Source organism: Zootoca vivipara, chromosome 6 (assembly GCF_965207765.1).
Source record: "Zootoca vivipara chromosome 6, rZooViv2.hap1.1, whole genome shotgun sequence".
In the NCBI taxonomy this organism is placed as follows: Eukaryota; Metazoa; Chordata; class Lepidosauria; order Squamata; family Lacertidae; genus Zootoca; species Zootoca vivipara.
The window spans coordinates 3,059,417-3,076,834 of NC_142589.1; the positions used below are offsets into that span (position 1 = coordinate 3,059,417).

At 45.6% G+C, this 17,418-nt stretch overlaps 1 protein-coding gene across 1 annotated transcript in view; it reads right to left on the bottom strand.

Moving 5' to 3' along the window:
* Window positions 1–1,150: 1,150 nt before the first annotated feature.
* Window positions 1,151–17,418, bottom strand: part of ADRA2B (adrenoceptor alpha 2B) — a 58,407-nt gene continuing 42,139 nt past the window's right edge. Inside the window, exon 2 of the mRNA XM_088671433.1 lies at window positions 1,151–1,264. The gene's annotated coding sequence lies outside the window, so the exon portion shown is untranslated. The remainder of the gene's footprint in view (window positions 1,265–17,418) is intronic.

Below are 17,418 nucleotides of genomic sequence, written 5' to 3' on the forward strand. Positions count from 1 at the left end.
CCGCTCACTTTGACGCAGGTGGAGCTATAGCATCGCTTGAGGGTGTAGCTGCCAGTTGACTTACACTGAATGCTCTTAATGGATAGTGATTGTTTTTAAAGAGGAAGCAAAGGTGAAAAGAGTCACATGTGCCTCCCTGTTGACACTGGAAAGTTCAGAGCTGTCTTTGTACTCTGAGCTTTCATTAGCTTTTTCTTGTCTCCAGGCAACTCAGCCTGGGAGCTGCTTTTCTGAAACAGAGCATCAGAGCCTGGCTGCTGGATCAGGCCTGAAAAGACAGAGATGTTATGTGGCCTAAGTTCTCAGGTCTGACAGGTGGGGGAGACAACCTGCCCTGGGTGCGGTTTCTCTCCCCTGGAAGGAGCAAGTCTATTGATTAGGGATGCTCCTGGATTCCCCAGGAGGCTCAGGTTAGGAGTGCCTTTTCCCACCTCTGGCTGCTTCACCAGCTACAGCTCCCTTCGGACAGAAATTATTTGGCCCCTTTACTCAATGCTCTGGTAGCTTCCAGAGTGGATCATTGCAATGTGCTGTACATGGGGCTCTGGGCCGTTGGAGGCTCCTCTGCTGCATTCCCACTGCCATGCAGCTGCTACTACCTGCCCACTGGTCAAAGGAGGCCAAAGAGGAGCAGGTGTGCAGCAGTAGAGGGGGAGGTGAGTGGGCAGCAGCAGGCGGGCAGGCAGGCTGTGGCAGCGCCAGAGGAGCTAAGCTTATCAGAGGCTAGATCTGCCACACCTCACAGCTGCCCTGGGGCAAATGCCTCACCTCGCCTCATTGACAAGCTAGCACTGATAGAGATGCCCTTGATGACTTCAACTGGCCCAAAATGCAGCAGCCAGATTATAACAGAAAAATAAAGAGGCAAAGCCCACGAGTGCAGAAAAACTAAAACGGAATCATTGGTTTTTAAACCTCCCCTAATTCCCAAATTTTCAAACATTTGCTGCCCCTAAAGAAAAGCTCACCTCTTTTTCTAGAAAAAAAGCACTGCCCACAGGTCTCAGTTTTTATCACAATATCAAAATCCAAAATACATAATAAAAACAAAAATAACCCAATAACCCCCTCTCCCATATATACAAAATCTAGTCATGAGAAAAGATTGTTTCTTTGGGTTTGGCCAGTGTTCAAAAGGCAACACACCTCCTTGCTGGCTCTGGCCTCTCCTGCGCTGGGACTGGCCTTGAAGATCAAGACAGAGGTTCCAGAGGCCCTTGGCTGCCAAAGACACGGTGTCAGCAATGAAGGGCTTCTGCCTTTGCTGCAAGAAAGAGAGAAGTAAACTCTCCTACTTAAACTAATAAACAAAAAGCATATGAAAATAGGTCAGTTGAAAATGCACAACTTGGAAAATGAGGCGCTCCTTTGGGAATAGACACCACACTTTCCTTTCTTCCTTTATCAGCCTTCAAGTGCTCTATAACTTGGAAAACTTTCTTCTTCTTTTCCTTTTTAAAAATATTTTTTATTTGAAAATGTGAATTTAAATCTAGATCTTCAAGATAGCTTACAAAAGAGAACCAGAAAACAAATATACAACAGGTCAAAAACATTAGAATAAAAGCAATTATCATAGCAACAGTAAAAACACAAAAAGCAGTATGTACTTGTATTGGCCCGAATATAAGCCATACTTCCCCCCCCTAAATTTCGACCATGAAAAGTTAAAGTGCGGCTTAAATTTGTGACTTTACAAAAATTGGCTTTTACCATATCGCTGCTGAAACAGCTGCCATAGGTCCGCAGCCCTGCCTTGCCTTCCACAGCCGGAATGGAGAGCGCCCCCCCCCCCAAGATGCCACCATGAGGGCCGTCAGGGGTGCGGGAGAACGGCCCCCATCCCAACTGTGGCTCCCAAGCCTCCCCAGAACCGCCAGAAAGAGGGGGGAAGGGGGGAGGCCGCTGGCAAAGCAGCCCAAGAGCGTGGGGGAATGGTACCCATAAGATTTTCTTCTACATTTGCAGGTGTGAGTGCCTGCAGAATTTTAAGGGAGCGGCTTATATTCGGATATTGTCTTTTCCCTCCTTGGATTTTAAAGGTGCGGCTTATATTCAGGTGTGGCTTATATTCGGGCCAATACAGTAGATATAAAATCAAAATCCTGGGCAATCTATTTTTAAAAAAAAAAAATGTCTAAAACGTGTCTCTCTGGGCAACCTGGGAAAAATTTCTGAGTTGCGCTCAAGAAATGAACACCATGGGGGCCAAACACTTGGGGTAGCCATTTTTGTTCACTTGACAGGTCTGCCGATTTTACACAGAAAGTACCTGTGTGTCTTACTTTCCTGCACCATTATTCATCCTCTGCCGTCCTCCTTTCCCCCCAGACACACTGCCCCCCCAGACACACGCTGCGCAACACCCTGCACACCGGGCGCCCCGCCCCCACAGGCGCACATCATGCCCCCAGTACGTGCGCCACACCCCTGCCCCCCACCGCTCTCCACCCCCGGTAGTGGAGCATGCACCTTCGCCACTGCATGACTCTAATTACCGGTACCTTTTGGCACTGGCCTTGAAGCCTTAACAGGAGACAGTTGTATGTAAGCGCATTATTTTAGGTATTCTAGCAAATTTCCACACATACCACAAACCAATCTTAAAGGGATAATATCACCACAAAACACTATACAGATTAAAACATAAAACCAGGTATAAAATTCACAGTGCAAAATGAACAATTGAATGATAAAGGCACCAAATGACAAGTTATCATTTAAACCTCTGAGTCAATATGGTCCCCGTAATCCACAGAATCATATTTTGTGGAGCAAACTTGTTTTTAACCTTTTGCACTTCCAAATGCAAATATTAGATGCCATATGAGTCACATATTTAGCCCCAGGAGGAAGATGATAAACATTTTCATAGCCCTCCTATTTTAGGCTTTACATCTTGAAATTTTGCCAAATTTTTTGTTAAGGGGTAGTGCATAATGAGCAGGGAAACAGATACAGTGGTACCTCTACTTACGAATTTAAAGCGTTCCAAACGCACATTTGTAAGTTGAAAAAAATTGTAAGTCGAATCCCATAGGAATGCATTGGGAGAAAAAATCCGTAAGTCGAAGCAACCCTATCTAAAAATTCGTAAATAGAAAAAATCCTATCTAAACTGCATCCAAGATGGCGGATGGAGCTCCATTCTTAAGTAGAGTTATTCGTAAGTAGAGGTACCACTGTACTGTACTAGGCAAGTTCCTGTACCTTTTGAAAGTCACAACCACATCTGTACTGGAATTGTTTTTTCAGAAGTTTTTAATCACTTATTTGCCACCCTTTGAGAGAACAGTGGGATATGTTAGGTAGGTAGGTAGGTAGGTAGGTAGGTAGGTAGTTCAATCAATCCCTTCTCAAATGAAAAATTCAGTTCAGATACCGGTAGATATATTGCAACTTCCCAATCTGATTTTAGAAGACAATATCCTTGAGAGAATCTTATTAATACAGGATTCTAGCAACTTTATTCATATTCATTGTGGACCTATTGACATTAATGAACATAACTTAGATCCATTCATTTCAATGGGTTTATCTTGAGTACAAGTTCATAGGATAAAACCCATCATATGATGATTTCTGTAATCCAGAATTTAACTGGCTTTATATTAGTTCAGTTGGCATCCTTCAACTCACCCAGGGTAAAACCATGCACATTATTAACACATTGCAGTTATTGAAGCCCAAATGCATCATCTGCTGCAAATAGCACTCTTCTGGTAATCTACAGTTTATTATAATTAAGGACCGCTGGGGTGGCTAAAAGTGGCCCTACAGATGTTGCCAGAGTCTCTGTTTTTAAGCTGGGCATCTGCTGCTCTGGGGGCTACTTGGATCAGTGGGGGCTGGGGCCCATTGGGACTGCAGGAGTGGAAAGCAGGGAGTCCCAACAGGAGGTGGAGGAGCCAGAGGTAAGAACAGGCAGAGCCATTTCATGCTAGTTTTGTGCCCATCCGCCTCTCTGCTGTGTTCTATGGGACAATATAGAGACAGAGGAGGAGGAGGAGGAGGAAGCTGGTAGGCAGGATGACACCCTGGACTGCTTATAGATAAGAAGAAAAGCATCATTTAATTCCCACAACAACCTATGAGGTGGGTTAAGCTAAGAGTCCATCACTGGCTCAAGTGAGCTTCACTGCCAAGTGGGAATCTGAAAGCTGGTCTCCCAGGTTGTAACGGTTTGGTAACAGTTTCTGAGCATTTCCGTAATTTTAACTGCTATTAAGCCATCATAAGCTCTTTTTCTTTTTCCTGAAATCACATCTCCGGTTCTGCCAAAGATTTTTATTTTCAGATTAAGGTAAAGGTAAAGGGCCATTAGGTCCAGTCGTGACCGACTCTGGGGTTGCAGCGCTCATCTTGCGTTACTGGCCGAGGGAGCCGGCGTACAGCTTCCAGGTCATGTGGCCAGCATGACAAAGCCGCTTCTGGCGAACCAGAGCAGCACACGGAAATGCCATTTACCTTCCCACTGTAGCAGTACCTATTTATCTACTTGCATTTTGACGTGCTTTCGAACTGCTAGGTTGGCAGGAGCTGGGACCGAGCAACGGGAGCTCACCCCGTCGCGGGGATTCGAACCGCCAACCTTCTGATCAGCAAGCCCTAGGCTCTGTGGTTTAACCCACAGCACCACCTGCGTCCCATTTTCAGATTAGATTGGTACATATTGCATATTACAGTTTGCAATAATCAGCAGGTGCACGGGATTAATTGCATGGCTAAGTGTGAGCTAAGACCTGGATCCAACAAACCACACACCCCTCCTGAACTTTCCTTTTTAAGAGCAGGCAGGTGGGTAGTACAGCAAGCGGCTGGAGTCCTGAGGCTGGCCAAGTGAGTGGGCACTGCTTTGGGTGGGCTGGCCTAATGAGGTTTGCTCACCCTGGTGTCTTCATGTTTGGGTGAAGGACACAGATACATGGCCGGCCTGGCATCAGACTTCCTGCTGGCCACATCTCCAGAGGGTTTGGGCTCCTGAATGGCAGGAGGAAGCTCCAAAGGCAGTTCTCAGCAAGAAGCAGCGGTGTAGCATCAGTTGCCCAGGGTGTGCGCGCATGCATGCGTCATGTAGGGGCACATCAGCCCAGCCCTTATCGCTGATGCCACCAGAGTGACCCCCGCCCTCACCAAAGCAAAGCGGGGCCACGCCAAACCACCTGCTCACCCATGCGGGGGGAGTCTGGCTGGCTGACGTAGTCCTTGGAGAGCAGAGGGGAGCACCAGGCCGGGCTGCGTTGGGGATGCCTGTGAGGGGGACACCTCATTTGTGCACCTCAAAAATTGTGTGCCCAAGGCCACAGCCCCCCTGGTGCCCCCTTCGCTACTCCTCTGGCAAGAAGTGAATGACTAGGTGTCTGCAGAGCAAGAAGGGTGGCATGATCCTACATTTTAAAAAGGTAAAACCGTAAAGTTTTTTGAGAGTCTCCTCAAGAGCAGTATGTAAATAGTTAAATATTTCAAATAAAAATACAGTAAATAAATGGGTTGCTGTTGACATTTGCCAGTCCCCATATGTCTGCACCATAAATCATTTGAGCAAGTAGTTTAGCTTCGGAAAATCTTTACAGCTGAAAGCACTTGCATAATTACCTCCGTTAGATATTGCAAAATCCTTAATAACGTTCGTGGATTTGAGAGCCTGAAGCCTTCTGGACTCACCGTGGCCCTTCCAAAGAACGTTGCTTATGAAATGGGGCACCAGTATATTTAAACAGCCAGACCTGTTCTATATCAACAGTTCCAATTTAATCTGAAGGTTTTTTCTTTTCTTTCCAAATTCAATAATTTTGATTTTAGGGTAATTTAACAATAACTGTTCTTTCCTGGGGGAAAAAAATCCCACAGAGTTTTGAACAGCCAATTCTTTCCATTAAAGTTGTGGAAAGTCGGCCCATGACAGTTTGCTAGGGGCAATTGAGGGGGGAGGGAGGAAAGTACTCCAACTGCAGCTGATATATTTCATCAGAAAAATGTAGCCTGCTAAATGTGAAGCTTCGGTTTGCATTTCTTTTGGTGACCCGATCTTCCCCCCTTGTCTTCTTTGCTTGTTGTATATTGTAAAAAAAAGAGGGAAGGGCTTTCTAGTTAATGAGTTCAATCGTGGTCTGCTGTGTAGGACAACATGCTCCTTCCATATGCAACATAAGGCATGTTTGTCCAAATTGGGCTGAGACTGTGTCTTCTTAGAGTTCTGTTTACCCAAGAGTCATGACATTATTATCCATCCAGCATGGGATCCCCAACTGACTGAGATTGACCCTGCAACTATATCCAGGAAGACCACCCAGTAGACAAAGGCGAAAATGGCATTGATGTAGTAGCAGAATAGGGAAACTGTTGTAGCAGAATAAATGGTTGCGGTGCAACTTTTTATTTCTGGTAAAAGTGATGGTTTCTTGGACTGGATGTGGTGCAAAGTACACAGACTGTCCTTTAATGCTTGCCCTACTGAAATCAGGATGCTATTGAATTTGGATAAAAAAGCAGACTTTGCTTTTCAAAATCTGACATCAAAATTCAATATTCAGAAGCTCTAACTGAAATTAGATTTCAAAATATAACAGCTTGGGGTTTATCCCATTTTCAGTGACATTATTTCCTGATTGGTTAAAATTTAGCTTTTAAGTGAAAGAATTACATCAATATGAAAATATATTAAATGCTATTGCAAGCCAGCTGTCAGATACTGTGGAATACTGACCACCGTTGCATGTCAGCTGTCAAACACTGGTTGCTGCTGCATTCCACCCTATTACATGTCAAATGCTACTAATAAAAATTTGAATGCAAAATCTACTTATGCTAAATGTTAAATATTCACAAAAGAGAATTGGGCTATTGGGGGGGGTGGATAGGGAGACATTTATTTCAGTTCTGGCTCACCCGTTCCTGAATACATGTCACTGTGTGCCTGGCAGTTCTCACGCTGACTTTGCAACCTCTGTCCATCACTCTCTTCTGCAGCTGTGTGTCCCAGATGCTGGCATGTCCCTTATGATGGACCTGAGCCTGATCTTGGACTCCAGCCACCACTTCCTGTGTGCTCCAGTCAATCTCAGGGGATGCTCAGCAAGTGGAAAATATTCCAGAAAGCATTGCCATGGAAAACAAAACACCAGCATTTTCTTCACACCCCTAGATGATTGTTTCTTTCTAAGACATGTTGATGTAATTCCATCTGTTGTAGCCCTCTGACTACTTAGCTCTCTTACTGGAAGGCAGAGAAAAATGACTGAGACTTCACCAAAAAGTTGACGACACCCAGCCTTCATTTCTACCTCCTTAACTCTCAGCTTTTGCCACATCCCCAGAGAGCCAGGGTGGCACTGGGAGACCAGGGCTGGAATCCACATGTGGCCATGAAGCTCACGTGGGTGATCTTGTGTCAGTTGCCATCTCTGAGCCTAGCATAACCCCAGAGGGTCACTGTGGGGATAAAACAGGGGTCGGGGCAGAAATGTCAGCTTGATCTCCTTGGAGGAAAGGCAAGATAAAAATTACATCTTGGTTATGGGTGGACTTTGAGCAAAAGCCAGCTCTGCTAAGCTGGTTAAGTTTTCCTCATTTCTGCTTGTCTAATACAGTCAATGCTTCAGTAAATGGATTATTCCAAATTAGGTTCTCTACTTCCCTTAGCCAGGGCTGACAGGGTGAGGCAGTCCCCACCAGGCAATGTATTCTGGGTGTCATGAAAGGGCAGCAGCAAGTTGTTGGTTATTTAATTTATTATTACAATATTTTTTTTAAAGCCAGGAAAGGGGAGAAGTGCTTCTGGGATTTTCTGCCTCAGCTGCCAAAATAACTTGGTCATCCCTGAGGACTAAAATGCATATTGACTTGTGAGTGCGAAGCACCCCTTGCATGCTGCCTCAGGTGGCAAAATGTCCTTCTTGGGGGTCCTGCCCCGAGGAGAGGGAAATTTGAGGGGCAATATTTTTAAGTTTCCTTGAGATAATAGAGCATTGGCAGTCCCTCCAAATGTCCTTTTTATTGAGCATGCATCATGATTTTTGCTCACTATGTTATTGGGGTGGTTATACACAAACGGGCTTTTATCACTTGTGCCTGCAAAGGTTTTGGGGGTGGCTGTGCTGTGTCAGTTGCAATGGGTGCCTGTCCCATGGCTGGTTTCCTGCAACTTTTTATTTACTTATAAAAAATATGCTTTTATGTGTACACTGCTCAAAGTGGCTTACAACAAAAATCCATAATACCATATAGTAAAAAACCATATAAGAAAGTTAAAAACAGACATCAATTAATGATTGTGGAATGATGTCTTGTTTATTGCTTTTTACTCCTGAACCAAGAATCACCAGCACACCAACAAAGCAGAGGTGGTGTCTCCAAAGATCCACCAGCCATCATCTTCTAATCTAGGCACTTGTGATCCGATGAAAAAATCATCATTACCAGCTCGTCATGGCTATTTCAAAGCATAGGAGAAAAGTCAGCTGCAAACTTTACATGAATGTTTCAGGGCAGCTGCTGTTGTGTGAGCAAAGAACACATTGAAAACAGGGCTGAACAAAATGCTTTGACAAAAGCACCATCAACTTTTCACAATGCTCCCCAAATTTTCAGAATACTATCAGGAATTGGGGGGGGGGAATAATATTTTACCTGAGTCTCACTAAGTAACTTTGGCAATGGTGCTAATTTTGACTTGCAAGTCCTAAAATGACTTGCTTAGCCTCCCGCTTTCCCCGCCCTGATTCTGGGGAGATCTATTATCCATCCATCCTCATAGCCCCATCCATTCATCCTTTCTCCCACAGTGGCAAACAACATCACCTGCTCTGTTCTCTTGGGAAAATACAAAGAGTTTCCTTCTCCTGCATTGTCAGTCCTCCTTCCAGTAAAGATTAAACTAATTATAGCAACAGCACAGACAATAAAGGAAGGAACTAGGGGCTCTGCAAATGAAACCAATATATTTATTGGTTGGCTGAAACAGAGTTTAATATCTCTCTGTGTTTACGCTAGACAGTGGGCTGGGAAAGAAGGTAACTGATGTCTATCTTCTATGACGCCAGCTGGCTTTGCCAAAACCACATGGACAGTCTGTCAATTGTAGGCTAAATCCCCCACAGAGATCAGGAGCTGTTTGAAAATCCGATATGATTCTGATATGAGAGAGAGAGAGGATGATGATGATGATGTACTGTTAATTCTTTTAAAAACCTAGCCAAAGGTCTCCCTCCAGCATATAAATAATTGCGGTATAGTTGTTAGAATGTTCTAGAAGTGGACAGAAAAATCCCCACACAGCCCTGAAGCTCACTGGGTGCCCTTGAACCAGTCAAGGCTCTCAACCTAACAGTTCTAACCTATTCCTCAGGGTTGTAATGAGGATAAAATATGTGGGAGGGGGGAACCATGTATTCTCCCTTGAGTTCCTTGGAGGAAAGGCAGGATGTAAATGAAATAACAAATAAAAGAAGCAATTAAAAACAATATTTTTGTTTTTACTTTAGTCTGCAGTGACCACCAGGCTTTCAAATGGAAGAATTACCGTAGAAATAGGTTTTGCAGCTGTCCTTCCAAAACGACTATCTAGGGTTGCCAGACTCAATAGAGGACAGGACTTCTGTGCCTTTAATTGCCCTGCTCTCTTTTGAGTCTGGAAACCTTAAAGAGAAACCAGCAGACCCTTTGTTTAATTTCCAAGCAAAGGGTCTGCTAGTTTCTCTTTAAGGTTTCCAGACTCAAAAGAGAGCAGGGCAATTAAAGGCACCGAAGTCCTGTCCACTATTCAGTCTGGCAACCCTACGACTATCAGCAAAGTCCATATTCCAACTTGACAATGTTCTGCAGTTCCCTTGCAGCTAATGATACAGGGTGGAGGAAGGAGCTACTGTACATTTGGGTGGGCTGATGGCAGACAGATGGGCTGCTCAACAATAGCCTCTGTGGTCATTGTGACACAGCTGAGTCTCTGTGGCTCAACCTCTCATTTGCAATACGAGGGCAACAACAGCAATCCACCTACCTTAGAGGGCTGCTATAATTTTTTTATTTTAAAGACATTCATTTCTTGGCAATCTCTGTAAGGTGTGCTATGTACAGGAAGCACTTTGAGCCCCCTCCAAGAACTCTATAAATGTGAAATATCGTAATTAAACTGGGGGAGGGGTGGGGAACTGTCAAGATGAAAAGCTCAAGTTCTGGTTTAATTCTGTTGTGTAAAAAGTTAATGGTTTTCTGACTTTCCATACGCAACTCTTTCTTAAAACTTCCTTTAAGTCAAACTGGGAGGAGGGCATTAAAAGCAGGCAATTAGCACCTTTATTTAAAAAAAAAATCAACAGAAAAGGATGGTAGCATATTCAGGCCCTGACCCTAATCAGATCTCTCTCAGACATCCACACACAAGATGTTTCAAATTTGCAGTTGTGACCCTATGTCGCTACCTGCAATTATAATCATTCAGTGGAGAAAACCAACCAACTTCTTTTAAAAATAAAAGAACTAGGTAATTGCCTGTAAAATCTCACATCTGGAAGAGCGGGTGTGTTTTTCTAGGCAGGAGAGGGAAATTGTGTTGCTCCTGGGTCATGTTTCTTCCTGGCTTCTGATCAGCCCCTTCCTTAACTCCTGCAATCTCCCCAGCAGCCTTGACCTCTTCATTGCTCTCAAGAAAGGGCGGCAGGGAGAGAAGGAAGCATGGACAAGATGTCTGTTGAGAAATGGTGCTTTACCATTTACCCAGATCTCCTCAGTTTAGCTGTGAGAAAAAAACAAGTAAGAGGTGACATGACAGAAGTTCGTAAAATTATGCAAGGCATGGAGAGAATAGAAAGAGAACTCTCTTTCTCCCTTTCTCTTGACACTACAAATCACAGACAGATCAAAGAAAGTACTTTTTCACACAGCACATCTTTAAACTATGGGACTCACTTCTACAGGAGGCAGTCATGGACACCCACTTGGATGGTTTAAAAAGAGGACTGGACCACAGCTGCCAACTCTCCCGTTTTCCCCGGGAAACCCCCGCTGTCATCCTGAATGGGGAAATATCCCGTAACCGTAGGAAATACCCTAACCCCCGCTGTCATCCTGAATGGGGAAATATCCCGTAATTCCCCCGTATTTTTTTATTTTTTTTTGCAAACCGAGCCAGGAAGTGTGCGCACGAGTATCACTCTTTACTTTTTCCTATCTCTATGGACACGCAAAGTTGCAAACAGAGCCAGGAAGTGGGTGAGTGCTGCTGATCCCTTATTTTTCAAATCGGAACTTGGCAGCTATAGACTGGACAGATTCATGGAGGAGGAGGCTACTAGCAACAATGGCTGTGTTCTCCTTCCACGGTCGGAGGCAGCAATGCTTCTGAATTCCAGATGCTGGAAGCCACAGGTCCTACTTATGGGCTTCTCACAGGCATCTGAGTAGCCACTATGAGAACAAGAGGATGGACTAGGTGGGCTTTTGGTTTGACCCAGCAGACTCTGCCTATGTTCTTAGCCAAAGCAGGATCAAACTTTAGTAATATGGACAACCCCTGCCCTTTATTATTTTCACAGAAATTCTTTTTGCTACAGTTGCAAAACGGTGTTTCCGTGTGCTGCTCTGGTTCGCCAGAAGCGGCTTTGTCATGCTGGCCACATGACCTGGAAGCTATATACCGGCTCCCTCGGCCAACAATGTGAGATGAGTGCCGCAATCCCAGAGTCGGTCACAACTGGACCTAATGGTCAGGGGTACCTTTACCTTTACAGTTGCTTTTAATGAATCTTCTCAGTAGGTACCCATTCGTAAGTCGAAAAAAATTGTAAGTCGAATTCCATAGGAATGCATTGGGAGACAAAATTCGTAAGTCGAAGCAACCCTATCTAAAAATTCGTAAGTAGAAAAAACCCTATCTAAACTGCTTCCAAGATGGCGGACAGAGCGCCGTTCGTAAGTAGAAACATTCGTAAGTAGAGTTATTCGTAAGTAGAGGTACCACTGTATTGTTTTGCTTCCCTCTGCTGGGCACCCTGTACGGGGCAACTGCCCTCGCTGCCCTAAATCTGGCACTGGCTTCTACATGCATGGCTTACATGGGAATTTGCCTTATACTGGTCCACCTAGCTCAGTATTGTTGCCACTGGCTCTCTCCAGGGATTAAGGCAGGGGTCTCTCCCAGTTCTAGGTGCAGATGCTGGGGACTGAACTTGAGACCTGATCTGATCCTAACCAATAGTGATGACCTGGTTAGTGGGGTAGAAGTGGCAGGATCAGTAGGTACAGGGCAGTCTCGAGCAGGTCGTGTGCCCTGGTGCTGAGGGGCAGAGATCGCTCCGGCGCCCCTGCCCTCGCAGGGCACAGCATGGTTTCCGCGCAGCATGGTTTCTGCACCACACCACCGGGAGTCTACCTAGAGCCAGCCCTGAGTAGGCGGGAGTGACCATGCTCTTCTGGAGTTTATTATACAGCAGAAAGGAACAACCAAGGATACTAAGACTCAAATCCTAGACTTTAAGAAAGCCGACTTCAGAAAACTTAGGGAAACGCTGGGTGAAATCCCATGGACAGAAATACTAAAAGGGAAGGGAGTTCATGATAGTTGGGAGTTTGTTAAAAGGGAGATATTAAAAGCACAACTTCAGGCAATACCAATGAGACGGAAACATGGAAGGTGCCTAAAGAAGCCAGGGTGGCTATCTAAAGAACTTTTAACTGAATTAAGATTGAAAAGGGATATGTACAAATAATGGAAAAAGGGGGAAATCACCAGAGAGGAATTCAAACATAAAACCAGCACGTGTAGAGACAAAGTCAGAAAAGCTAAAGCACAGAATGAACTCAGGCTCGCCAGAGAGGTTAAAAGCAACAAAAAGGGCTTTTATGGGTATGTCCGTAGCAAAAGGAAGAACAAGGAAACAGTGGGGTCACTTAGAGGAGAAGATGGTGAAATGCAAACAGGGGACAGAGAAAGGGCAGAACTCCTCAATGCCTTCTTTGCCTCAGTCTTCTCCAAAAAAGAAAACAATGCCTGACCTGAAGAATATGGAGCAGATAATTCAGCAGGGGAAACACAGCCCCAAGCAAGTAAGGAGGTAGTACAAGAATACTTGGCTAGTTTAGATGTATTCAAGTCTCCAGGGCCAAATGAACTACATCCATTAAAAGAACTGGCAGAGGTAATTTCTGAACCACTGGCAGTAATCTTTGAGAATTCCTGGAGAACAGGCGAAGCCCCAGCAGACTGGAGGGGGGCAAATGTTGTCCCTATTTTCAAAAAGGGGGAAAGAGAGGACCCAAACAATTACCGCCCAGTCAGCCTGACATCAATACCAGGAAAGATTCTAGAGCAGATCATTAAGCAAACGGTCTGTGAGCACCTAGAAAGGAACGCTGTGATCACTAAAAGTCAGCATGGGTTTCTGAAAAATAAGTCATGTCAAACTAATCTGATCTCATTTTTGACAGAATTACAAGCCTGGTAGATGAAGGGAACGCTGTGGATGTAGCCTATCTTGATTTCAGCAAGGCCTTTGACAAGGTGCCCCATGATATTCTTGTAAAGAAGCTGGTAAAATGCGGGCTAGACAATGCTACCATTCAGTGGATTTGTAACTGGCTGGCTGACCAAACCCAAAGAGTGCTCATCAATGGCTCCTCTTCATCCTGGAGAGAAGTGACTAGTGGGGTGCCACAGGGTTCTGTCTTGGGCCCAGTCTTATTCAACATCTTTATCAATGACTTGGATGATGGGCTTGAGGGCATCCTGATCAAGTTTGCAGATGACACCAAATTGGGAGGGGTGGCTAATACCCCAGAGGACAGGATCACACTTCAAAATGACCTTAACAGATTAGACAGCTGTGCCAAAGCAAACAAGATGGATTTTTACATCTTAAAATGAAAGGCACAAATACAGGATGGGTGACACCTGGCTTGAGAGCAGTGCATGTGAAAAGGATCTAGGAGTCTTGGTAGACCATAAAATTGACATGAGTCAAGAGTGTGATGCAGCAGCTAAAAAAGCCAATGCAATTCTGGGCTGCATCAATAGGAGTACAGTATATCATCTAGATCAAGGGAAGTAATAGTACCACTGTATTCCGCTCTGGTCAGACCTCACCTGGAATACTGTGTCCAGTTCTGGGCACCACAGTTCAAGAAGGATACTGACAAGCTGGAATGTGTCCAGAGGAGGGCAACCAAAATGGTCAAAGGCCTGGAAACAATGCCTTATGAGGAACTGCTTAGGGAGCTGGGTATGTTTACCCTGGAGAAGAGAAGATTAAGGGGTGATATGATAGCCATGTTCAAATATATAAAAGGACTAGCTGACCCGGCCACGCGTTGCTGTGGTTCTTTTCTGTGATCCCCACCCCACCCTGTCCCGATACATGACGTATCCTGCCCCTCCTCCCTCCACCCCGGCTCATCCCTGTGTTTCGGTAGGATACCCTTTCCTCTGTTGTCCCTGGGGAGTGTTGGCCCCTCCCCCATGTATCTCCATACCTTGGCCCCCACCCTTGGAGAAGGAACTGTTAGGTTCTGGGTTTTATTTCCCAGCATGCACTTCTGTCTGAGCCCTCTGTTGTCCCTGGGGAGTGTTGGCCCCTACCCCCGGTATCTTCCTACATTGGCCCCCAGCCTTGGAGAAGGAGCTGTCAGTTTCTGGGTTCCATTTTCCAGTATTTGCTTTTGTCTAAGCCCTCTGTTGTCCCCTCCCCCCTGTATCTCCATACATTGGCCCCTGCGCACGCATCGTAAGCATTTCTATATATTTAGATTAAGGATCGGGGGTGATGATGTGCCCTGGGAGGCAGAGAACTATTTAAAAAATCCTGAGGGGGGTGTCAAATAGCGAAGCCCCATAGCCCCGTAGCAACAGACAGGCCCAGACAGATGGAGGGGGGTCATATGGGCCACTTGGCGCGGGCCTCCAAATCTAAAGGGGGTCTCGGTCTGCATATTCACAATCAGTAAAATGGAAAAAGTAACAAAAGGGTTAAAAACAGGGCCACATTATCTAATCTACCTGGCCCAGGCCTCTGTCTGGCCCTGCAAGGGCCTGGCAGCAGAAGGCGCGTTCTGAAGTACCTGAGTTGTTCAGTTCCATAAAAAACCCAGGAAGTGGCAAGGGGAAGGTAAGGGATTGTAAATGGGGGGGGGGTGGCCACTGGAAATATGCAAGGACTTAAACTGGGGAGAGAAAGTGCATGGTTGTTGTTGTTGTTTTAAAAAGACACAGAGACTTACAATCAGTTGTTTCTCCTAAAATAAGACATACCCATAAAATAAGCCATAGCAGGATTTCTAAGCATTTGTGCAATATAAGCCATACCCCAAAAATAAGACATAGTGATAGGCGCAGTTCTGGAGGGCCCCAAGGAAGAGGCAAGGCTGGACGCGTAATAAAAAAATAAGACATCCCATGAAAATAAGCAAATGTGGGGTTTTTTTTTAGGAATAATAAATATAAGACAGTGTGTTATTTTCGGAGAAACACGGTAAAGCCTAGGTTAAAAGGGGCACGACTGCTCTTACTTAAAATGGCTGCCCTAGCCTCGCATGTGACACAACGGTCACTAAATTATAAAGTGAAAACCCCTCGCTGTGCCCCCAAGTGCATGTTAGGAGAAATGATGAACGACTGCCTAATGCTGTCAGGCGTTTATTAATGCAGCCGCCGGGACAGGCTTTGGTTGGGCTTGGGGTGGAATGGCTGTTTTAGTGGCTGTTGGACAGTTGCTCCCCCCACCCTACGTCAGCCCATGACCTATTTGGGCTCCTCCTCCCCCCACCTCCCACCCAGGGCTCCTTTCGGGATAGTATTTAAAGGGTTATAGAGCTGAGGCCTAGTCTATAAAATGGAGCCTAGGCCTAGTCTTTAGGCTGTAAAGTAGAAGCGAGGCCTTGGCTTGGGCTAGTATTTAAATGTGACCCGAGGCCTCCGCCCTGTATCTCCATTCCTTGGCCCTGGCCTGACTCTGTGGGTTGTCTGGTAATAGACCCCCTTCAGTTCCCCCTGAGCCTCAGAGTCCCCTGTTTTACAGGATATTGTGGCGGAGGTGGGGTTTGTGGGTGTGGTGCATTGTTGTGGCTAATCCCACGTGTCCTGATCCATGATCTATTCTGTTTCTCCCCCCCCTCCTATTTGGGGGGGGGGGTATTGCTGCTAAATTGTAAAGTAAAAACCCCTTGCCGTGCCCCCAAGTGTGTTGCTGTGGGTTATCCCCCCCCCTGGGCCTAGTGGGGGCCTACATAAACAGAGGCCGTGCTGCGGCCTGTGATAATGGCTGCCTTGCTGATTTCAGTTGCTTGGTTGATGATGATGTCATTTGGTTTGTGGGTATGGCTTATATTTCACAGGAAGGGAGGGGGTGGAGGAGGGTATTACGCCACTTGAGGGCGCTGTTTGAGTTGGTGGAAAAGCAGGTCTGTACCTGCGCAGGTGTGCAATTTGAGGTTTTTTTGCCCCCAACAACGCTCTGGGAGTGGCCTGGATCGTTGTGTCAAAATTTCAGGACGATCGGTCAAGTGGTTACGGAGAAAAGGGTCAAACGCAGTTTCACGATTTTTACATTTATATATATATATAGATGTCATATGGAGGAGGGAGAAAGGTTGTTTTCTGCTGCTCCAGAGAAGCGGACACGGAGCAATGGATTCAAACTACAAGAAAGAAGATTCCACCTAAACATTAGGAAGAACTTCCTGACAGTAAGAGCTGTTCAGCAGTGGAATTTGCTACCAAGGAGTGTGGTGGAGTCTCCTTCTTTGGAGGTCTTTAAGCAGAAGCTTGACAGGCATATGTCAAGAATGCTTTGATGGTGTTTCCTGCTTGGCAGGGGGTTGGACTGGATGGCCCTTGTGGTCTCTTCCAACTCCATGATTCTATGACCTTCTGTATTCAAAGCAGATGCTCTGCTGCTGTCCCAAGCCCAGTTCTTGAATTGGGTGCAGGGGCCATCCCAACCCAAAGACTGGACTGGAAGAAGGGAATGGAGCGAAGGGTTACTGCCCAAACATGTTTCTTACTCAACTATGGTTTAGAACAGGGATAAGAAAGCCGTGACCCGCCAGATGTTGCCACCATTATCAGCCACAGCCAGCTTGGCCAATGGTAAGACGTGATGGAAACAGCAGTCTGACAACATCCCTTCTTCAGAATGATGTTGCTAAAGTCAGGTAAAGAAAGATGAACCTTTGGAACTGAGTACCAAATAGACTGTGGCAAAGTTATTAAACATTAAGGACATTCTATTGTATGTAGATGGATCCTAGGGGAATGAAATTCTAACGTCTTCTATGGAGGGCAAGGAAGAGTATGAAAACATGGTGTTCTCTTTCCTGCTCCCCCAACCAACTTCCTTTCTCAGTGGCTGTGCTGCAGATTGATCCTGAAATTAAACAGGACTCCTGGGGATATTTATATCTTCCCAGGCACTTGAGTAGCATGCTCAGAGA